Genomic DNA, 23,718 nt, shown 5'->3' with positions numbered 1-23,718 from the left:
CGGAAGCTGGAGAAGGAGGCCTATATCCAAGCCCAGCCTCAGCCAACTGTGTGCCCTTGAACAACTTATTATCTCAAAGCCTCCAGTTCCCACCTATAAACCAGCACTAATACACTCGTAACGTGCACAGTTGTGGTTGGGACCAAAGGCAGATACTGCAAAGGGACTTGTAAATTAAAAATCCTATATAGATAGATAATAGTCATTCAATTTCTTTCTCGGCGCACAAGATAAACCCCTTCCTTATCTGTCCGATCCATTGCCTGGTTCAGTTTGTCATAAGGGATATCGCCCGCCCTCTCTTTGATGGTACATTTATAACCTGCAGAATTTTACCTCCTGAGGAGCAAGCCCCAGGCCTCTTTTTTTGCCAAAACATCAGTTCCCCCTTTTCCCCCCTGATAAAGCTGAAGAAACACAAAAACTCTGTTGCTGATCTGAAAGCGCTTCAGCTGAGCCGGGAGATCATTAGAGCGATTTCTGGATTTCAGTCACCGCAGGTGGGGGAAGGTCGTCAGTGTCATCCACAGCAGCTGGGATAAGCTGCCTGCCTGCACCTTTTCAGATGGAAATCTTCCAAGGGGTCCGAGCAGGAATTGAATCGGCTGGTAGGTCAGGCAGCCGTGCAGAAGAAAGGCTTTCTGCAGAGAGGGATCCAGGAGCAGCTCCATTCATCTTTTGCAGACATTTGAACTCGTCAGCAAAACCTATAAAACTGGAAGATCCATCGTGGAGTCATGGACGAAAGAACCCATAGGAATTCTGTTGAGGGGTCCCACTTCTGGAAAGGTTTGGACACCAAGGCACAGTTGTGAGCAGTCACCAGCTGAACAAGGAACAGAGGAAGCTGCCTCCTACGGAGTCAGACCCTTGGTCCATCTTGCTCAGTATTGTCTACTCTGACTGGCAGCGGCTTTCCAGGGTTTCAGGCAGGAGTCTCTCCCAGCCCTATCTGGAGATGCTTCAAGGGAGTGAACCTGGGGCCTTCTTGCTCTTCTGTTGTCCTTTCCCCCAAAATAGGGGTTTGCAGGGGACAGGCTTCCAAAGACAGGGTTTATCCCTGGTCCATATAAAGCTGTGTTCCTCTGAGTCAGAGCCTTGGTCCATCTCCAAAGCAACAGGCAGGAGGCTTTCTCAGCCCTACCCAGAGATGCTGGGACGTGAACCTGGGACCTTCTGCATGCAAAGCAGATGCTCTACCATGGAGTTATTGCTCCATCACCAAGGAACACAGGAAGCTGCCTTTACACCAAGTTGAACATAGCTCAGTCTAGCTCAGTTGTGTCCAGCATTTCCTCAAACAGAGAATTCCAGACGTTGTTGACAACAACTCCCAGTATCCCCAGTTGCGATGGCCTTTGGCTAGGAATCATGGGAGTTGTAGTCAACAACATCTGGGATTCTCTGTTAGAGGGGACACTGGTTGTGTCTACACTGACTGGCAGCTGCTCTCCAAAGCTTCAGACAGGTGTCTGAAAGAGGGAAAGAACACCCATAGGAACATAGGATGCTGTCATATACTGGTCCATCTAGACCAAGCCTGCTCAGCTTAGGCCCCCCAGCTGTTTTTGGACTACAACTCCCATAATCCCCAGCTACTGTAACCAATAGCCAGGGATTATGGGAGTGGTAGGCCAACATCTGCAGGAGGGCCGAAGTTGAGCAGGCCTGATCTAGACTGGCACTGGCTTTTCCAAGGTTGCAGGCAGGAATCTCTCTCAGCCCTATCTTGGAGAAGTCAGAGAGGGAACTTGGGACCTCCTGCTCTTCCCAGAAAAGCTCCATCCCCTGAGGGGAAGCTCTTCCACTGCTCACACTTCTAGTCTCCCTTTCATATGCAACCAGAGTGGACCCTGCTTAGCTAAGGGGATGAGTCATGCTTGCTGCCACCAGACCAGCTCTCCTCTCCCAGTCAGTCCTCCCTTCACTGGCTGGGCACACTGCACACTCACATCCTGTGAGGTTCCATTCACCGGTCAGGTACGAAAAGGGACTCCGATGGACTATAGATACATGCCATCGCCCTTCTCTATCCAGTCAGTGTTCCCTCTAACAAGGATCCCCAGGTGTTGTGGACTACAACTCCCATAATCCCCATGCAAAAGCCATTGCAGCTGGGGATTCTGAGAGTTGCAGTCAACCACATCTGGGGACCCCGGTTAGAGGGAACGCTGTCTCCAGTGTGGGCTAGACTTGTTCTCTCCCCCACTGGGCCAACCTGACTTCGTCTCTGAGTAATGTGTGACCTGGTTCACAGACAATCAAACGACAACCAATTTATGCGTGCAGGGAGGCATTAACCAGCTCTCTGTGCTGTGTGCATTTCCCCGCTTATCTGTGCTAGCTTTTGGTTTCCTTCCTGCCCCCTTCAGAACTCATAGCTGATCAATGAGATAACAGCCACCTAGATAGGAAAGTTAATTTTCTTTGTACAATATCTTTACCAGAGATGTTAGTAGTTAGCTGCTAATTTATTACTGGGCTATCTCGAGGTGCCAGAAACTATGGGAAACAGATGCTCTAACACCTCCCTCGGTTCCCTCTCGGTGAGGCCTTGCTTCATAACGTTGCCTTTTATCGGCAAAATCAGATTGGGCTATTCATTCTGAGCAGAGAGAGACAACACACTGTGATTCTGTTAGTAGTAGATATGAAAACTCATCTTTCTGGAAGCTGACACTGCCTGGTAAAGGGGAGAAAAAGCGGTAGCAACCTGTCAGTGTTACCTTAAACAGCAGACCATGAATCTTCTCTCCCCCCCCCCCGCCTCAGTTGCCTGATCCAAAATCATTTTCTCTTCAACCTTCAGCCAGATGTGGAATCTCTCAGGGTCAGAGTTAGCCCTCCTGGGAGGTGGTGGGCTGCTTCCATGACAATTGAGCTGGTCTTCTGGTCGCAAATGTGAATTGCTCCCTTTGCTAAGCAGGGTCTGCCCTGGTTTGCATTTGAATGGGAGACTACAATTTATTTTATTTATTAAAACTTTCTTATATACTACCTCCTCCAAAGACTCTAGGTGGTGAACAACAGCAATACCCATACCCATACCCATACCCATACCAAATTATTTATTATTTATTTATTTACACAGTCAGACAGGTGTTATTGACTGGTTTGTTTTATCCAGACATCGAGTCCTTCCCAAGGACCTGGGATGGCTGAATTTTATTGTCAGTGGTTATGGATATCATCGCAGAATATAGGCTGTTCCCAGTAAAGCTGCTTTTTGTAATTGGCTGATGCTGATTTCTGTGGCCCCTCTGGTGTTGAGGTGCTCTTCAAGGTCTTTTGGAATTGCATCTAGGGCGCCAGTTACTACTGGGATTATTTTGGTCTTCTTCTGCCACAGCCTTTCAATTTCAATTTGTAGATCTTTGTATTTGGTGATTTTTTCTATTTCTTTTTCTCCTATTCTGCTATCCCCTGGTATTGCTATGTCGATTATTCTGACTTGCTTTTCTTTCTTCTTGACTACAGTTATGTCTGGTGTATTTTGTGGCAGTATTTCCAGATAGGGCTGAGAGAGAGACTCCTGGCTGCAACATTGGAGAAGCTGCTGCCAGTCTGTGTAGATGAGCTAGAAGGCAGCTTCCTAAATTCCTATATCCCTAATTTGATTCTTGGATGTGTGGAAGCTATCAGGGTCCCAGGGAGCACAAGAGGGGCCCAAGTTGTTGAGATATCTGAGGAGAGGTGTCAGGCAGCCCCTGGACCCTTTCAACCCTTGCAAATGTTGAAGGTGCCTGAAGGCCAGGGAGGAGGGAAGGTGGACAGCAGCCTCCTCTTCTTCCCTTGTGCTTCTTGCAAGCTTTGGGAGGTTTGTGCAAAGCTTGCAAGGATCCGTCCCGTCCCAAAGAGTTGCTCTGTTGGCGGAGATCTTGCCACACAGGTTTCACGAGGATCGGCTACCTGGCAGCTCAGTCTTCACCTTGCTGTTCTCATAGATACTCTGCCCCCTTCCCAAAATGCGGAATTCTCCATCTCTCTTTCGAAACAAGCCCGCCATGTCCCAACCCTTCCAAGCCACAGGTTGAGAAGGTCACTTCAGGCGGCCGATTACTGGAGCCCCAGCAAGGGGAAATGGGCAAGAGGGGGAGGAGAGTGTGCGATATAGGAAGCTGCTGTTGACCGAGTCAGACCCTTGGTCCATCTAGCTCATCCTTGGGCCTTCTGCATGCAAAGCAGGTGCTCTTCCACTGAGGACGGAGTGGTGAGGGGGCCCAAGGAGACAGGGATGGGTGGCAGCCGGGGAGAAGTGGAGAAAAGGCTGCCAATGGGCAGGGACCCAGCTTCAATGTAGGAGAGGCAGAGCCCTGAAAGCGCCAACGGGGAAGCACACAAGGATAACATCAGCATCACGCCTCCCGAAGGGTGGGGGTCTGAGCAGGAGGAGGGAGGAGAAGGGGAGACATCGGCGGCAGCTGTAAAGGGTAGACAATTACAGGGAATAAAGAGGTGCATTGGCCATGTAATTGGGGGTGGGTGATGCATAGCCCGCGAGGAGCTATATAAGGAGCCGGCCAGGGATGAGCGGCTGGCTGGTGGTGAGTGTCGGGACGCCCGGAGAGGGGCAGACACATGGAGCAAACAGCCAGGGACAGAGGAGGCACAGGGTGACGCTCAACCCCCTCCCCGTCCCTCCTCTGAGGCCGGCCCCTGTAAGTCCAGCCAGGCTTGGTAAAGGGGGACAGGGACGTATAGCCGGACAGGGAGTAGCTTACATCAGACAGCACTTATCACCCATTCAAATGCAAAGGAGGGCAGACTCTGCTTAGCAAACAATTCATACTCATTGCCACAAGACCAGCTCTCCTCCCCAAACAGGCTGGCGTTGGGTGCTCTGCTTCAGGCACACGGGGGTCTTGCACCACTGCTGCCCAACCCACAGGGGTGTGTGCCCAACCAGCATTTTGGCAAGGGGCACGCATGCCTCCTTTTTAAAAGAACTGGGACAAGCCAAGAAGTGGCCGTGGCATCCCGTTTCTCTGTGAAAACCTCCCTCAGTCTGCAGCAGTCTAGCAAACAGAAGGGTGCAAAGGGAGTTCAGTGTCCCCGCTGCTTTAGGCAGAGGGCAGGATGAATTTTGTGCTGTGCCCGGGCCATCTGCAGAGAGTCATTTTGCCCATAATGGAAGGAAACAATTCAAGCCCGAATGCCAGGCTGTTTCAGGAATAGAGTAATTTTGCCATCTGTGCAAGCCACGAGTGATATTGCCAACACTTGTATTTCCTGGCTCGGAAATGTGAATCTCAGGGGCTCGTAATGTTCCCCCTCGAACACGGGGTGAGTATTATGGCTTCATCACTCTTCTTCTGAGCCAATGAAGCATCCCACTACTTTCCCCCCATCTGATTCCCAATCATGTTTTCACTTGGAAATGTTGGGATTTGAACCTGGGCATTTATGCATACCAAGCATGTACTAGGGGTCAAGGCTCACCTGGACACTGACTCTGAAAACAGCGAGGACTCTGAATCTGCCTGGACCCCTCCCTAGATCCATCAGAACAAGAGCAGCCTGAGTGAATCAATTTCTCAAAAAGGTCCTGGAGCTCTTGGGACCTGGCACCCTCTGGTGAGGTTATGAATGCTTCCCTACATCACCCCTAGGAGCAGAGCCAATGCTGGCCCAGGACAGTGCCTCCTATCCCCAAATCCTTCAGTCAATCCAGAAGGATACCATGGTTGATGGCACTGAAAGTTTCTGAGAGATCCAAAAGAACCAACAGAGTCACACTTCCTCTACCTATTCCCTGGTGAAGGTCATCTATCAGGCCAACCAAGACCATCTCATCCTCTTTGACTGCCCTAAAGTCAGTTTGAATTGGGTCTAGATAATCCGTTTCCTCCAAGACCACTTAGTCTGAGCATGCCTGTATTTAAGGTTTTATTCCACCTCTAGCCCTTGCCAGAGCAAATTGTTCACTGGGAGCTCTCCAGGGTGCTGAAACCCTGATTGTCTTGCTGTTCCCATAGCCGGCTTCACTGGGAGCTCTCCAGGGTGCTGAAACCCTGATTGTCTTGCTGTGCCCATAGCCGGCTTCACTGGGAGCTCTCCAGGGTGCTGAAACCCTGATTGTCTTGCTGTGCCCATAGCCAGCTTCACTGGGAGCTCTCCAGGGTGCTGAAACCCTGATTGTCTTGCTGTGCCCATAGCCGGTTTCACTGGGAGCTCTCCAGGGTGCTGAAACCTTGCTTGCCTTGTCTAATCCAGATTCAGAGACAACACTCCAAGTCCTCCAAAAGCAGGATTCTGTCCATACCATCAGGTTAATCCTCTCTAATCAGCAGCAGCTCTCACGTTCTCACTGTATGGTTGGAACGGAAACATCTTCACTGTGACACTCAATAGAGAATTTCATGTTTTCTCCCAAGGAGAAGCATTGGAGAATTTTCTCGTTTCTCAGCTTCCCTCTCAGGCTGAGAAATTCCCCGGTCCTGATTCCTGACTCCTTTTAACTGGAGCTGCATGTGTTTAACCTGGGCTATGCCTGTGCCTGCTACTGAGCCAGAACGCTGCCGTAGATCGCCCAAGGTTGTCTTCGCTGAACAGCACTGATTCTCAAAGGGATGAGGTCTTTCTCAGCCAAGGATGGTCCAAGACATTTTGCTGCATGAGATGAAGGACAATGTGATGCCCTCAGCCAATAAACAGCATGCTCACCCAGCAGGGTGGAGATGTGTCAGGGGGCTCTGGGGTGGCACCAATGGTAGCAGGGCCCTGGCCCTTGCTGTCCCCTCTGCACTTGCACCTGTGATGACTGGCTCAGAGAAGGATTGCCCCTATTTGCAGCCCTCCTGTCTGGAATCCCTTTAAAGAGAAATTGCTTAGGATTGAATCTGAAGCATCCCAAGCTGGTGCTCTGTGATTCCTTCTTTGCTCCTGGCTGGAAGACAGAGGGCAGTTTGAGGAGCACCATGGGTGAATGGAGCTACCTTGCATCCCTCAACACATTTCTCCTCCTTTGGGAAAGCCAGTAGCGCTATGCTCCAGGATGGTTCAATGGTAACTCCTGCAAGCCGTATAGGAACGTAGGAAGCTGCCATATACTGAGTCAGACCCTTGGTCTATCTAGCTCACTATTGTCTTCACAGACTGGCAGCGGCTTCTCCCAGGTTGCAGGCAGGAATCTCTCTCAGCCCTATCTTGGAGATGCTGCCAGGGAGGGAACTTGAAACCTTCTGCTCTTCCCAGAGCGGCTCCATCCCCTGAGGGGAATATCTGACAGTGCTCACACATCAAGTCTCCCATTCATATGCAAACAAGGTGGACCCTGCTTAGCTAAGGGGACAGGTCATGCTTGCTACCACAAGACCAGCTCTCCTCTCCTCCCCATGGGTCAGGGCAAGCAGCAGCATCTTCCTTGAATGCCTGTAAATTTAGGATCAGAAGCAGCTCTGCTTATTTTCAGCAGGAGAACTCCCTGGTGGATTGTGCCTCAGGGCTCAGCAATCTCTCTCTCCCGGTCTCATGGTCTTAATAGATACTGCCACCTCCCTGTCCCTCAAAAGGGGATTGCCTTCTTCATTCCCTCTCCCCACTCCAGACCCACTGCTTCTGCACCTCCTTCGCAGTTGCCTGTCCTTGGTGTGATGCTTATTAGAAGTCCACCAGCGTATAACTTTATAGATGTCCTGACACCAGGCCTTGATCAGACACAATATTTACAAGGCTATTACAGCTCTCCTCTCTGTGCTCACATGTGTGCTGGCACTGTGCGTTCACCCACAGCCAAGCTTAATCCCTTACGAAGATAGCAGTGATTGCAAATCCGGGCCTCTTTAGGAGCGCGACAGTCTCATCTGCTGGCCTATTGCATGTTGTTATCACCAGGCAAACAGGTTCCTCGGCACACCTGCTAGTAACGGTTCTGTGCCTCCTGAATGCAGAAGCAAGAACCCAGGCAAGAAGCAACTTGGACAGAGGGAGAGTACTTGGACCACCTTGGCAGGACATGAGAGACACCTATTACATTTCGTGCACAAAATAATGGATTGGGAGAGAGTCGTTGAGGCCAGCTAGTCCACCCCTTTCTCGATGGTGGGAATCTAGAGATAGTGTCAGTCATTGAATATGGGAGATGGAAGGGACCTAAGAGGGCTTCTAGTCCACACACACACACCCCGCCGCTCAGTGCTGGAACCTTCTACATCACCCCTGGGAAATGGCTGTCTGGCCTCTGTTTGGAAAACCTCCAGTAAAGGAGAGCTCACCGTTGCATGAGGCAGGCTGTTCCACTGCCAAACAGCTCTTACAGTCAGGAAATTCTTCCTTACGTCATGTCTAAATCGGCTTCCTTGCCATTTCTAGCCATGAATTCTACCCTCAGGTTGCATTTGACCTCTTCCAAAAGTACCCAGTACTCTTGCCTTGGCTGAGCTGCAGTCACTGAACTGTGATGCTAGGGATAGAAAGTCTCCCTCCCTGGATTTAATGTTCTGGATGTAGCCATTAATTAATTCCAGGGCCTCCTCCTTGCTCCGAGTGATTTTATCCTCCCTCCGTGATGCAAGTCTCCTAGACTGGTTGTGTTTTACCAAAAGGTGTGAGGATCTTTCCTCACTTTCCTCGGCTCCCCTTGGCCATTCTTGCTGCTCCTTGTGAGGAGCTCCCACTGGCTAACATCTGTGATGTGATTGAAATAATGAGCCCGGAGCTGTGGCTCATGCGCTTCTCCCAGTCTGTGGGGCGCTTCTCCTGCACTGCCCCCTTTCCTCCTCTCACAGCAGCAGCGGAAAAGCGCAGAACCAGCCATGCCCACTTATCCTCAGGTTAAAAAACTGGGACTGGGTTAGGCTGCACGTGAGAACCACCTGGTTCTGCTTCCTCACAGTTGCAGTTCATTGGCTCTAGTCGTTGGTAACAACAGAGAACAAGCTTAATCCTTCATCTGTGTAGGAATATGGGAAGCTGCCATATACTGAGCCAGACCATTGGTCCATTTAGCTCCATCCCCTAAGGGGAATAGCTTATTGTTCATTGTTCATTGGTCAAATGACCCACCAGGAAAGGAAGGAACTGGATTCTTCGAGAGCTGGCATATGGGAAAATAAATTTCTCTCTCTTTCTGATGGGATGGGCCGTTGGTTATAGGTCTGTGCAGACTTTTTCCCCAGCTCTGAAAGCCTGAGAATGCCAATTTCAACTCTGGCCTTAAAGTCACCAACTTGGACATGCTGACAAGCTGATGGCGTGATTTGCCGAGAATATCTGATGGGCTGTCACCAAGTGACCACAGTCCCGGGAATATATTTAAAACATCACTTGACAGGCAGCAAAAAAAGAAAGAAAGAAAGACTTGCTCTGTGATCCTCTAAGTAAAAGAAGAAGGTCAGCTGATATCAAAAAGTTTTCTGACATGAGATTAAAAAATTCATACCACTGTCCAGGAGATGAGTTGGCTATCGATTTATCTTATTTTTTCAACAAGTTACCAGAGAAGCTCTTTGTTCCAAATGACAGTAGGCCTCTGCCGGTATGGATTGCAGCCTTATAACTGGAGAGAGGCAGTGTGGTATAATGGTGAGAGTGCAGGGCTTGTGGCAATTTGGTTCAAATCTCCACTTTAACGACAAAGCTTGCAGGTGATGAAGAGGCACACTGTCTCATAGGAACATCGGAAGCTGCCTTATATCGAGGCAGACCATGGATCCATCTAGCTCAGTATTGGATCCATCTAACTCAGTAAGCCCCTTTAAGAGGGTTTTGGATACCTTCATGGAGGAGAGGTCTATCATCAGCTACTAGTTGGAGGGCTAGAGGCCACCTCCAGCCTCCAAGGCAGGATGCCTCTGAGTACCAGTTGCAGGGGAGTAACAGCAGGAGAGAGGGCATGCCGTCAACTCCTGCCTGTCGGCTTCCAGAAGCATCTGCTGGGCCACTCTGTGAAACAGGATGCAGGACTGGATGGGCCTCCTGGGCCTGATCCAGCAGGGCTGTTCTTATGTTCTTATGCCTACACAGACTGGCAATGACTTCTCCAAGGTTGTAGACAAGAGTCTCTCTCAGCCCTTACTTGGAGGTGCCAGGGAGGGAACTTAGAAGTTAGCCCATTGTGCCTTAAATGTTTATGCATCCCCCATCTTGAATTGGGGTATATGACATCATCACACACTATGCTGTTGAGATGTCCCTGTGTGTCCCTACAACTGTACCAAATTTGGTCCAAATGGGTCCATGCATTGTGAAGTTGTTAGGAGGACACCCCGGCGGGTGGACAGATGGGTGGACACACACATGGACACACAGACAGCACAGTGATCTCCTGAGACAACTTTCCATGAGGAAAGTAGGCTAAAAACTAAAAACAAAGAAACCAGAACAAGGATATGTAATGCATACTGTCCCAGTTTCCCTGCAGAAACCAGACCAGGCAATTAGAAACTCCAAAATCTGGTGGGGTTGGTACAACTCAGCTGTAATGTTGGAGTTGTGAGGACCTCTGTCTTATTAATGGAGAAAACGCCGGAGCTGCTGTGCCATCCCCTGGCACCAAGAAGGCGGCACTTTCTGCCGTGATCCAGCCCAGCGATAGTGATTAATAATGTCCTCAGCTTATGCAAATAGAGCACCCGCATCCTTTCCAATTTCAGCATAATGGCAGCTAAATTGATGGAGGCAGGGAGAGAGCTGTGCCTGAGCACCACCTCTACGAGATCAGAATGGAATGTGTCCGAGTCCAGTACGTTCAAGGAATTGATAGAATCCAAGATAGAGGAGAGGAGAGCTGGTCTTGTAGTAGCAAGTTGTGCTTTGTGTTTTGCTGGTCGAATGACCGTAACAATAAAGATTTGATTTGATTTGTAGTAGCAAGCATGAATTGCCCCTTTGCTAAGCAGGGTTTGCCCTGGTTTGTATTTGAATGGGAGACAAATGTGTGAGCATGGTAAGATCTTCCCCTTAGGGGATGGGACGGCTCTGGGAAGAGCACCTAAATGCTTGAGTGCAGAAGGTCCCAAGTTCCCTCCCTGGCGTCATCTCCAGATAGGGCTGGGGGAGAAACTCCTGCCTATAACCTTGGAGAAGCTGCTGCCAGTCTGTGAAGACAATACTGAGCTGGAGGGACCACGGGTCTGACTCAGTAGAAGGCAGCTTCCTGTCTTCCGAGGAAAAGGTTTTATTCTCTGCAGTAGCAAAACGCCTGTCATGCTGGGCTGCCAAGTCCGACTGAAGCTATTCCGGGAGACTTTTTGTCCAGTCTTTCTCACAATAGCAAGCCGTTCAAATCCCCAGGCTGGCTTTCAAGAGTCTCCTGGAGACTGATATTGATTCCTGGAGATGTTCCGCCTGATCTTTTTCACAATATCCAGCCTTTCAAGTCTCTGGGCTTGCTTTCCGGTCAGCTGGAGACAGATGCCAATTCCTGGAAGCTCAGCTCTACTGCTGGGCTCTCCACCATCAGGGCCAGCTGGGTCAAATTTCCCCCCATTAGTTACTCCCATACAAGTAAGTGGTTGCTGAAAGGGAGCCACTAAGCAGGGTCCACCCTGGTTTGCACTTGAATGGGAGACTACATGTGAGCACTGCAAGATATTCTCCTCAGGGGATGGGTCCATAGCTCAGGGGAAGAGCCTCCACCTGCTTGCATGCAGAAGGTACCAAGTTCCCTCCCTGGCAGCATCTCCAAGATAGGGCTGGGAGAGATTCCTGCCTGCAACCTGGGAGAAGCCGCTGCCAGTCTGTGTAGACAATACTGAGCTAGATGGACCAAGGGCCTGACTCAGTATATGGCAGCTTCCCATGTTCCAATGTTCTCCCAATCTAAGGGAGAGCAATCTCGGCATATGCACCTTGGCACCATTGTCATAAGGACCTCTCCACCACTTAGGGGGATGGAGCCATTCTGGGAAGGGCAGAAGGCTCCCAGTTCCCGCCCTGGCAGCATCTCCAAGGTAGGGCTGAGAGAGATTCCTGCCTGAAACTTTGGAGAAGCCGCTGCCAGCCTGTGTAGACAATATTGAGCTAGATGGACCAAGGGTCGTACTTGGTTCCTATGTTCCAGCTATAGTTTATTTGCCATTTAATGTGCCATATTGTTAATTGTAAATTTAACAATAGGGGTGTGTACGAAGCATTCTGACACTTCTAATTCTAAGTGCCCAAATGCTTCCAAATGCCCCAACTGAAGGAGCAGGTAAGACCTGTCTTACTTTTTAAAAAAGTGCCTGCCCACCCCAATTTCAGAAGGGGCACTTTTTTAAAAGGCAGGCAGGTCTTCTCTGCCCCTCCAGAGTTCCTCCACGGCCCCCTGCCATCCCACCGGAGTGCTGTCAGCATTAAATGTGTGTTGTGTGGTCAGCATGGTTCATGTGTGGATTGGTAATTGTTGACAGATAGGAAACAGAGGGTAGGAATAAAGTGACAGTTTTCACAATGGAGGGAAGTTAGAAGTGGGGTTCCCCAGGGATCTGTACTGGGACCACTGCTCTTTAACTAGTTCATAAATGATCTAGAAGTTGGGGTAAGCAGAGAAGCGGCCAAATTTGCAGATGACACTAAGCTATTTAGGGTAGTGGAATCCAAAACTGATTGTGAGGAGCTCCAGAAGGATCTCTCCAAACTGGGGTAGTGGGCGACCAAATAGTCGCAGATGCAGTTCAACATTAGCAAGTGTAAAGTGATGCACACTGGGACGAAAAACCCCAACTTCAAGTATATGCTGATGGGATCTGAGCTGTCGATGACTGACCAGGAGAGGGATCTTGGGGTTGTGGTGGATAGCTCATTGAAAGTGTTGCTGATCGTAAGAAAGGGCTCTTTCTCTCCAAAATTCAGGGCTCCTCCCAAGGTGAAATTTTGGATAATTTTTAAAGGCAGTTTCTCTATGTCCTGGAGTTCCTACATGGAAGCAACATTGCAAAAGAAGAAACATTTCACCTAGAGCAACCACTTAACACAGGTGCTGCTTCTTTAATGGCAAGCGGCATGAGAACAGCAGGAAAGCTCACTTCAGATTATTGCAGGCTAAATTATCAGGGATCTGGAAGGAAGAGGATCCGTGCCTCTGCGGCCCAGTGGAGTTGGCATTGTGATGCTTTTTGGCAATAATAAAAAAGAATATTGATAGTCCATAAATGTTAATAAGATGATAAATAAATAACATAACATAATTAGTTAACCAAAATAGGAATGAAAAACTGGGACCTCATCTTTGTAGTAGTAGTAGTAGTAGTAGTAGTAGTGTTTATTACAGTCAAAAGACCCAAAATGCAGCAAGAGAACTAGAAACAACAAAAGAATAACAGCAGTTTGATATACAAGTTTGATTGTATGAATCATAGCAGGGAAGTTATGCTCCATCATCAGAGTTAGATCAGGCCAGATGTTATTTCCTATGGAACATAGGAAGCTGCCATATACTGAGTCAGACCCTTGGTCCATCTAACTCAGCATTGTCTACCCAGACTGGCAGCGGCTTCTCCAAGGCTGCAGGCAGGAGTCTCTCTCAGCCCTATCTTGGAGATGCTGCCAAGGAGGGAACCTGGAACCTTCTGCTCTTCCCAGTGCAACTCCATCCTCTGAGGGGAATATCTTAAAGTGCTCACACCTCTAGTCTCCCATCCATAATGCAACCAGGGCAGACCCTGCTTAACTAAGGGGACAAGTCATGCTTGCTACCACAAGACCAGCTCTCCTCTCCCCTGTGCATGGGGAGGAATCCATACACAAAATTGGCCAATGTTACCCATGCCTCAGTCATGTCATGGCTGGATTACTGCAGTGTACTCTTCATGGGGCTGCCCTTGAGGAATATTCGGAAACTTCAGTTGGCAAAGAATGCAGCTGACAGGGTTCTCTTTGGAGGTGCCCACTCGGAGCATATTACATCTATTCTGAAAAAGCTGCACGGGCTGTCAATTTATTTCCGGATCCAATTCAAGGTGCTGGTTATGACCTTTAAAGCCCTTAATGGTTTGGGTCTTGGATATCTGAAGGACTGCCTGCTTCCAAGGGTTTCTGCCCACCCAACAAGATCAATGGGAGGGGGGGCTTTGCTCCATGTGCCAACATCGAGAGAGGCTGGATTGTCGTACACACAGGACATGGCCTTCTCTGTTGTTGCCCCCAGCTCCAGAATGACTCGGTGGATGTTTGCTTTGGGACAGCTGTGACTGCTTTTAAAAAAGAATTCAACTTTTTTTATTCACTCAGGCTTTTACTTCGTAGAGGCTGCCAGGTTTCTCAGCTTTCTTGCGTTTGCTTCTTTTTAATTGTTTCTTAGTACTTTTTGGTTTTAATGTTAAATTGATTTTAAGGTTTTAAATGTAACTTTTATGGAATTCTAAAGTATTTTAACTTTTGCAAACTGCTTTGAGATGCTTAATGAAAGGCAGTCTAAAAATTGAACAATAATAAATGAACGAATGAACGAACGAACGAATGAATGAATAAATGAGCTCTGAGTGCTTGAATCACAGAGCAGAACAGGCTGGAGGTTATGAGCGTCATAGGAACTAGGGGTGCACACAAATCATTTTTCGCCATTCAATTAGCCTCAATGACTTACAAACGCAGATAACATTCTAAAATCCATTAAAAATTCCCTGATTGCCCAGTTGTTTTGTAGGTTGGGTGGTGGATAGGTTGGGCCATGTCCCCACACACCCCAACCTACTTTGGTGTCCCTTGGACCTACCTATGGGGAACAATGATTTGAGTTCCACATTCTTCTCTATGCATGAAACAAGGACCATTTTGCAACTCTTTTTCGAAAAACGACACTGCAGAATAGAAGCACACACAGTCCCTCCCAACCCAGAACGCCACTTTTTCCCCTTTTGCCAAACACGCAGTCCACAGAGGGCCAGGAAAAGAATCACTGACTCAGAATTCACTGCCATGCCCAGTGCCTGAGCTCTGGGGCATAGCAAGGTTGGAGTGGGCCCAGAGACAAGATTTTAAAATGGGCCCCCAGACCCTCAAAGTCCAGGGCCTCCGCACACCCCAGGCCCCCCAGGATTTAAGTCTGATATTCCAAAATAAGCATGCTGCCTGGAAATACATTTCACTGAATACACACACGCACACGTCACAATATATAGTGATATACACTGAGTACTATACATCTGTGCTACTTTTAATGCCTAGAACACACTAGAAAGACAAATTATTACAATGGGCCCCTCGCTGCAGATTAGCAAAGGAGACTTTCAACCCTGCAGGGTGAGCCTGTGTCTGTTTTCTCAGAATTCTGCACAAATTCAGTCAAGTTCGATTCCAGGAGGTTTTTCACAGGAGGCTTTTAAAGGCCCTTTAACACACATCTGAGGTGCTGCATCCACAGGTGGGCCAGATTGACTCTGAAGTCCCTGCCAGTTATTGGGGAGCAGTTCACACACACAAGAAAAGTAAAATAAAATAAAAGCACCACACAGGCTTCACCGTTCTCCCTCAGACCTTCTGGGTTGCAAAACAACTTGAACATAAGTGCATTTATCAATGAATGAATAAAATAAATATAATACTGTTTCTTCCAGAAGTTTTTGCAATTTTCTGCCATGAAACAAGCCACTTATAGGACTTTTTAGGTAGTTTTTTTCAAGCCAGCAAATTTTCCCAGCTGTTTAAAAATAAATCTTCAGAGACTTCTCAGTCCCCCCCCCCCCATATCAAAGCCCCATGGCAAGCAGAGGCCTATATATCCGGGGGGCGGGGGGGGGAAGGGAACCACAAAAAGGAGTTCACACTCTACCTGGCCAAGGCTGGGCTGGGTTGGGGGCAGCAGGGGGTCCTCTGCTGCAGGGAACAGGGGTGGCCACTCTGGCTGCCTCCTCCTTCCTGGCTGGCTGGCTGGGGCCCTACTAGAGTTCAGGCTTCACTGAGGCCTACACGGAGGAGGCCTCCCTGGAAGCCCCGCCCACCTGCCGATCAGCTGAGAGGCGGGAGAAAAGCAGCTCTTGGCAGCTGGGCTGCTGCTTCCATTGCCGGCCAGGAGGACAAGCTGGAGAGAGGAGGGGAAACAGGGTGAGGGGCTGGGCAGGGGGCAATGGGGAGTCATGTGAGGTGCCTCTGGGGGGCCCCTCCATGCAGTGGGGCCCCCAGACAACTGCCTCCCCTTGCCCATTGTTACGCGTGTGCTGAGCTGCAATAACATCACAAGTCACTCTCAAACACACAATTATGACTTCTTACAACAGCCGCCGCAACAGGGAGCCATCGTAGTGTAGTGGTTAGAGTGCCGGACTAGGACCGGGGAGACCCGAGTTCAAATCCCCATTCAGCCATGAAACTAGCTGGGTGACTCTGGGCCAGTCACTTCTCTCTCAGCCTCTAACCTACTTCACAGGGTTGTTGTGAGGAGAAACTCAAGTATGGAGTACACCGCTCTGGGCTCCTTGGAGGAAGAGCAGGATAGAAATGTATAAATAAATAATTAATAAATAAACAGCACCCTTGGCAGCCAGCAAGCACCACCATAAGTGTCTTCAGCCACATTTTGACTGAGTGAATACACCTTGCCGTGCAGAATGCAGACTGCAGAGCAGACCAGAGCAGCGAGTGAAGCACGAGTTAGTCCAAGGCCAGACATGGAGCTCATCACAGCAATCACCAAGAAAACATGAGAGAGAGAGAGAGAGAGAGAGAGAGAGAGAACGAGCTGGACTGCTACTGTCTCCATCTCACCATGGATGCAACTGGGCAGGGGCAGCCAAGGCACGTGCCCTTGGCGCCACTGAGCTGGGGGTCGCCACGCCAGTGCCTGCCACCCCACCCCATTGCCCACCTGCCCAGCCCCAAGGCCCCTCAGCCACTTGCCTGCTCACCTTCTTCTCTCCTGCTTGCCTTGTCTTCCAGCCTACAGTCGGAGGAGCAGCCTGCAAACTGGGAAACAGCATCACCTTCTCTCCCCGCCTCTCAGGTGTAGGCCTCGCTGAAGCCTGAACTCGAGTAGGCCAGCAGGCCCCAAGCAAGCCAGGAAGGAGGAGGAAGCCAGAGTGGCCACCACCGTCCTCTGCAGCAGCAGACCCTCTGCCCCGCCCAGCCTCTGCCAGGTAGGATGTGAATTCCTCCTTTTTGGGGTCCCCCCCCCACCTGGATATATAGGGACCTGCTTGCTTGCTGTAGGGCTTTGATATGGGTGGGGGGGGAGACTGAGAAGTCTCTGGATATTTAATTTAAAACAGATTGGAAAATTTGCAGGCTTTAAAAACAAAAACTATCTTAAAAGGCCTCCAAGTGCCTTGTTGCATGGCAGAACATTACAAAAACTTCTGGAACAAACAATACTATATTTACTTATTCATTTTATTCATTCATTCATTGATTTATAAATGCACTTGTGTTCAAGTTGTTTTGCAACCCAGAAGGTCTGGGTGAGAACGGTGAAGCATGTGTTGTGCTTTTATTCGATTTTATTTCCCTTGCGTGTGAACTGCTCCCAAAGAACCAATGCAAAATAGTGGATTTTTTTTCCCTCTAGATATAAATCAGGCTACACTCTTAAGGAGCAGTGAAAAACCTGAATTGTGTGTAAACTGCTCCCCAGTAACTCGCAGGTACTTCAGGGGCAATCTGGCCAACATGTGAATGCAACATCTCCATTCCAGAGGAGATGTGTGTTAAAAGGCTTTAAAAGCCCCGTGTGAAAAACCTCCTGGAATCAAACTTGACTGAATTTGTGCAGAATTCTGAGAAAACAGACATAGGCTCACACTGCATGGTTGAAAGTCTCCTTTGCTAATCTGCAGCAGCGAGGGGCTTATTTTAATAATTAGTGTTTCGAGTGTGTTCTAGGCATTGAAAGTAGCACAAATATATAGTATTCATTGTATATCACTATATATTGTGAAGTGTGCATGTGTGTATTCAGTGAAATGTATTTCCAGGCAGCATACTTATTTTGAAATATCAGGCTTAAATCCTTGGGGGCCTGGGGTGTGTGGAGGCCCTGGACTTGGAGGAGCTGGGGGCCCGTTTTAAAATCTCATCTCTGGGTCCATTCCAACCTTGCTATGCCCCTGGCAGAATAGATACATATGTATTGATAACTGCACATGGGTTTCTGCAAAACACCTGCACAGAAGAAACTTCCATGTAGAAAATGTGTCTCTTGTAAATTGACCCTGAATTTTCCATCCATGACTGGGATATCTGAGAATTAGAGTCAATAATAAAAGAACAGCACAAAGGAAGGGGCAAATTACAATGGTTTCTTAGTCTGGCAAGGGCTGGTTTTGGCCCTGGCAGAACTTGGCTGTCTGCTCCTGTTTCAAATGCCTCTGTCTAGTGTGGCAAACTAATGTATCCTCCTCCCTCCTGGTGTCAACGTAAGCACTAGAAGGGTGAATGCACATATACCCCATCAGGAGCCAACAGTCATCACAAGACAAAGGCTGGCAGGAATCATTCACTGGTTTATAAACACCCTCCACACACATACACACTCCACCGCCACCTTCTCCTTCCCCTATTTTGCTAGTGGCTATTTGGGCAGGTGATCCTCTAGAACAAAGTCATGTTTTTTTTAAAAGCATGAGATCAGACAGAGAAAATGACACTTGGAATCCTCACAGAACTCCTGACTGTTGTTCTAAGTCTTTTACAGAGATGGCTCATGTTTTCAGGTTGTGATCAACAACCATGTCTAGATGGTACAGTGTTCCTTTTAACAGCCAGTCTGATCTACGATTGTAATAAAGTTTATCTATCTAGCCTTTTAACAGGGATTTCCAGATATTGTTGACTACAAGTCCCATCATCCCTGTTTCGACAGGGGCGCAATTTCCGTACTTACCCTAGGCGCTATTTTCCCTAGATGCACCCCTTCATCTCACAGATAGACCAAACCACAGCTCAGGGCAGGCACCCAAGTTCTGCCTTTATCACTGTGAGCTCCAGCAAAGCCAGTTATTGCAGCCATAGGTAGGTAGCATAGCATTATACTCAGTGCTGAGAAAAGAACCCCACAAAAATCCAACCTTCCTTGATTCCTTCTTTTCTCCTGGTGTAAGGGCTCTTTCTGCCTCCCAAGAAATGAGGTTAACGGAACACTTAACCTCATTTAAGCGGAGGGTGTTTTAAGCGGAGGGCTAGCCACCTTGGGAGCACCGGGCTTGCCCATGAGCCCGGTGGCTCCCACAATCCACAAAAAGCAGGCTAAGCTCCCTTAACCCACTTTGCATTAATCATGGGAATAGCCTCCAGCTCTCCTCCCTGGAATCAGGGATTCCCGGTTCTGCTTGTGGGTTGTAACTTAGTGAACAATATTGCTTCTCATTTATCCTCATAGCCAAGTTATCGACAAAGGTCAACCCAACTCTTTTGGGCCCAAGAATTTTGAACATGGTATCTAATCCATAGACCCATTGAAGACAATAGCCAGTGAGATGGCCAGAGTTGGATGTTGCTAAAGCGTAAGAAGATGCAATCCAAAACAGGAGAGGGAGTGGATGGCTCTCCCTTCCTCAAATAGACTGATCACCTACAGAGGCAAATTCCAGCCCCCACTCTCTGTCTCGGGTCCAATTTCTGGATAATTTAAAGCCTGGCAACATCTGAGGGTCTGAAAATATCAGAGTAGGTGAAACTCTGGTGAAAGTCTTGGGAGCACCTTAGCAACATCTGACCCTGTGATGTACTAGAAAGCTCCCTTTCTTTATTTGAGGTAAGGATCTAGCTAGAAGCATTGGGATTCCAAAGGAAGAGAGCAACCAAGGGATACATATGAGCCTGAGAAGTCTCTAAAATACAGACAGTGGTTGCTAATGAATTCCAATTTAGATTATTGAAAGACAGGATGTTATTTAGGGTTAGTTAAGGGGTTGGTGTTATTCAGTGCTGTGGTTTATGCTGCTTAGTATTCTCTCTATTTTAATATTCTAGGGTCATGATGTTTAATGTTTTAATATAAGCTTTAATTTTGCTGTTGAAGATCAATAGATTTAAACCGTCAACGTTTAAACATGTTGTACTGCACTTTATGCTGGTCAATGACTGAAATAAATAAAGTCACCCAAACAGTGATAGGACTCAGGTGCAGCTTCTTAATCTTAAGAGAAGCAGAGCGTACGGAAGATCCATCGGGGGCTCTTACCTTTCTAGCAGATTGTCAATGAGCTGTCCAGAAAGAACGTAAATTAGGAAGGCGAGCGGGGAGGTGGGGAGTCCTGGGGAAGGAAGAGGAATCAGGTCAAAGTATCAGAGAAGCATTGAATTATTGAATCAGCAAGAGAAAAATTCAGGAAGGCGGTGGGGGGGGGGACCAGTTGAAAAGGAATGAATCTCTACTTGCTTCGCTGGGATTTGGGATGTGTGAGCCGGATCGATTTGGACTGCAGTTAAAATCTAACTTCAAACTGGACTGGCCCCCGGTTCTAAGAACCGGTTTACGGACCAGTTCAGGTGTATTTGTAAAGAGGCGCATCTCTAAGCCCTTTGCTAGTGGTGCTGGGGCAGGGTTAGAGAGAGAAAGGTGCCTCTGTACCATTAGAGGAGGCCACGGCAAAGGGTGATGGACACTCATCCAAGCTCCATCCCCAGCCTCCTAAATGACAGCCCAGGATGGCTGCGGCCCAGTTCAAGCCTCTGTGCATGAACACAGGCCAATTTTATGGCCCCCACACATATGTGGAGGTCATTTGTGTCACTACATAAATTGTGTGGTGATGCAAATGGCCTCCATGCATGCATGCAGAGGCCTGAACCAAGCAACAGCCTGTCTGGGCTCTCATTTGGAAGGCCGGCGGGGGGCTTGGAGGAGTGCCTTCTGCCCCCCGTCCCCCCAGCACCTCCGATGTTTTCCCACCGCCTCCGCTGTGGCCTTCTCTAAAGATACAGAGGTGCCTTATTCTCAAGGATTCCCCATTACACGCATTCCTGAGCCAGTCTGTGAACTGAACCGGACCCAGTTCAACCGGACCCAAAACCAGACTGGGCTGGTTCTGTTCGGATCTGGTGCGGATTTAAACCGAACCGGTTCCCTGCACATCCCTCAGCTGAGAGGCCCACCTGCAGTGGCCTCCAGCTTCTCCGGTGTTGACTCAAGGTTGACAGGTTTGGCGTGTCCACTAGGGGGGCCTAGATGGTTGCCTAGGGTGACAATTTCGGGGGCGGTGGCACATAAACAGTGCCAGAACATTTATTTTATTTATTTATTTAAAATATTTCTCTACCGCCCAAAACTTGCAGAATATAGCACTGCCAAGTATTCTTTCTCTCCCTCTTGCATTGCAGACTGGAATTACTTTCTGTACCCGCAAATGCATGGTCATCTTTGCGCATTGCACCTATGTTGACAGGTCTGTGTTGACAGGAGTGTGTGTCGTAGCCGTGTCTGCTATGTGAGTGTGAAGTACATTCGCCTACCATTGTATACACAACTGTACATTGTGCGGTTCTGGGTTTTCCTTTTGAAAAGTCCTGGAGTGGATGTAGAGGAGAGACCAGGATTGGAAGTGAAAGTTGTGACTTGCCCTTTCTTCCTTATATGGATGTGGTCAAGGCTCTCCGGTGACACATTGGATGTCGCTGGGCAGATGTTTAGGACTGACAAAAGGAAGTACTTTTCCACACAACGCATCATCAACCTATGGAAATCTCTGCCACAAGCTGTGGTGGCCACCAAAAACCTGGGTAGCTTTAAGAGGGTTTAGATAAATTCATAGAGGACTGGTCAGTCAATGGCTACAAGTCGGAGGGCTATAGGCCATCTCCAGCCTCACTGGCAGGATGCCTCTGAGTACCAGTTGCAAGAGATTAACAGCAAGAGAGAAGGCATGCTCTCAACTCCTGCTTGTAGGCTTCCAGCAGCATCTGGTGGGTAACTGTGTGAAACAGGATGCTGGACTAGATGGGCCTTCTTGGGCCTGATCCAGGAGGGCTATTATTATTATTATTTCTTGTTTACACAGTCAGACAGGTGTTATTGACTGGTTTGTTTTATCCAGACATCGAGTCCTTCCCAAGGACCTAGGATGGCTGAATTTTATTGTCAATGTTGTTGCTGTTCTAGATCTCGTCGCAGAATATAGGCTGTTCCCAGTAAAGCTGCTTTTTGTAATTGGCTGATGGTGATTTCTGTGGCCCCTCTGGTGCTGAGGTGCTCTTCAAGGTCTTTTGGAACTGCACCCAGGGCGCCAATGACCACTGGGATTATTTGGGTCTTTTTCTGCCACAGCCTTTCAATTTCAATTTGTAGATCATTGTATTTGGTGATTTTTTCTATTTCTTTTTCTTCTATTCTGCTACCCCCTGGTATTGCTGTGTCGATTATTTTAACCTGTTTTTCTTTCTTCTCAACTACAGTGATATCTGGTGTATTGTGTGGCAGATGTTTGTGTGTTTGTAGTCGGAAGTCCCATAATATTTTTACCTCTTCATTTTCTTCAACTTTTTCAATTTGATGGTCCCACCAATGTTTGGCTACCGGTAGCTTGTCTTTTTTGCAGATGTTGCAGTGTATCATCCCTGCTACCTTGTCATGCCTTTGTTTGTAGTCAGTCTGTGCGATCTTCTTACAACAGCTGATCAGGTGGTCCACGGTTTCATCTGCTTCTTTACAAAGGCGGCACTTGCTGTTTGTTGTGGATTTTTCTACTTTTGCTTTTATTGCATTTGTTCTTAGTGCCTGTTCTTGTGCAGCCAGTATCAAACCCTCTGTTTTTTTCTTCAAGTTGCCATTCTTAAGCCATTGCCAGGTCTTGGTGATGTCTGATTTTCCACTTATATTGTGTAAATATTGACCATGCAGTGGCTTATTTCTCCATTTTTCTGCTCAGTTCTTGACTTGTTCTTTCTTGTAGGCCTGTTTTGTTTCATTGGTGTTGAATAGTTTCGCGTTCTTGACCATTTGAAGTGCATCTTCTTCACTGTCCCTTATATATTCTTCAAGGCCTCTTTTCTCCTCCTCTACTGTTTGATGGACTTGCAGCATTCCTCTTCCACCTGAGCTGCGAGGGAGGTAGAGCCTATCTTCATCACTGCGGGGGTGCAGAGCATGATTGATGGTCATGATTTTCCTGGTCTTACAATCTAGCGTCTCTAGCTCTGCCTGGGTCCAGTCTATTATTCCTGCAGTGTATCTAATAACAGGTATAGCCCAGGTGTTTATGGCTTGTATGGTGTTCCCGCCATTGAGTTTGGACTTGAGGATTTTTCTGACTCTCCTGATGTATTCACTTCCAATTTTTCTTTTAACTTCAGTGTGTGCAATGTTATCAGCCTGGAGAATGCCCAAGTATTTGTAATGTTCTTTCTCTTCCAGGTTCTTGATCTTGCTTCCATTTGACAGTTCTATTCCTTCTGTTTTTGTTATTTTCCCTCTTTTCATTATTAATACAGCATACCTTTCTAGTCCAAACTCCATTGCCATATCGCTACTGAATATACGGACAGTGTTTAGCAGTGATTCGATTTCTGACTCGGACTTTCCATACAACTTCAGCTCGTCCATGTACAGCAGATGGTTGATTTGACTTGATGTTTTAGATGTTTGGTATCCGAGGCCTGTTTTGTTTAGTATTTGTGAAAGTGGAGTCATGGCGATTACAAACAACAGAGGGGATAGTGAGTCCCCTTGGAAAATGCCTCTTCTAATGGTAACCTGTCCAAGTGCTTCACTATTGATTGTTAACTGTGTACTCCACATGCTCATTGCTTTTTAAATAAATATCTGAATGTTTCTGCTGACACCAGTTGTTTCTAAACATTTTAGTATCCATGTGTGAGGCAATGAATCGAAGGCTTTCTTGTAGTCAATCCATGCAACACTTAGATTGGTTT

The 23,718-nt window shown here is 48.0% G+C and overlaps 1 long non-coding RNA gene across 2 annotated transcripts in view; it reads right to left on the bottom strand.

The window, feature by feature from the left end:
- The window catches only part of LOC128338677 (uncharacterized), a 187,432-nt gene extending 171,650 nt beyond the window's left edge, over nucleotides 1-15,782 (bottom strand). For both annotated transcript variants that reach the window (XR_008312670.1, XR_008312669.1), the window contains exon 1: nucleotides 15,692-15,782. This is a non-coding gene — a long non-coding RNA (uncharacterized LOC128338677). The remainder of the gene's footprint in view (nucleotides 1-15,691) is intronic.
- Between the last annotated feature and the right edge of the window lie 7,936 nt (nucleotides 15,783-23,718).

This window comes from Hemicordylus capensis, chromosome 16, assembly GCF_027244095.1.
Source record: "Hemicordylus capensis ecotype Gifberg chromosome 16, rHemCap1.1.pri, whole genome shotgun sequence".
NCBI lineage: Eukaryota > Metazoa > Chordata > Lepidosauria > Squamata > Cordylidae > Hemicordylus > Hemicordylus capensis.
The sequence above is the reverse complement of the archived record's forward strand: the minus strand, read 5'-3'. Positions and strand labels throughout refer to the sequence as shown.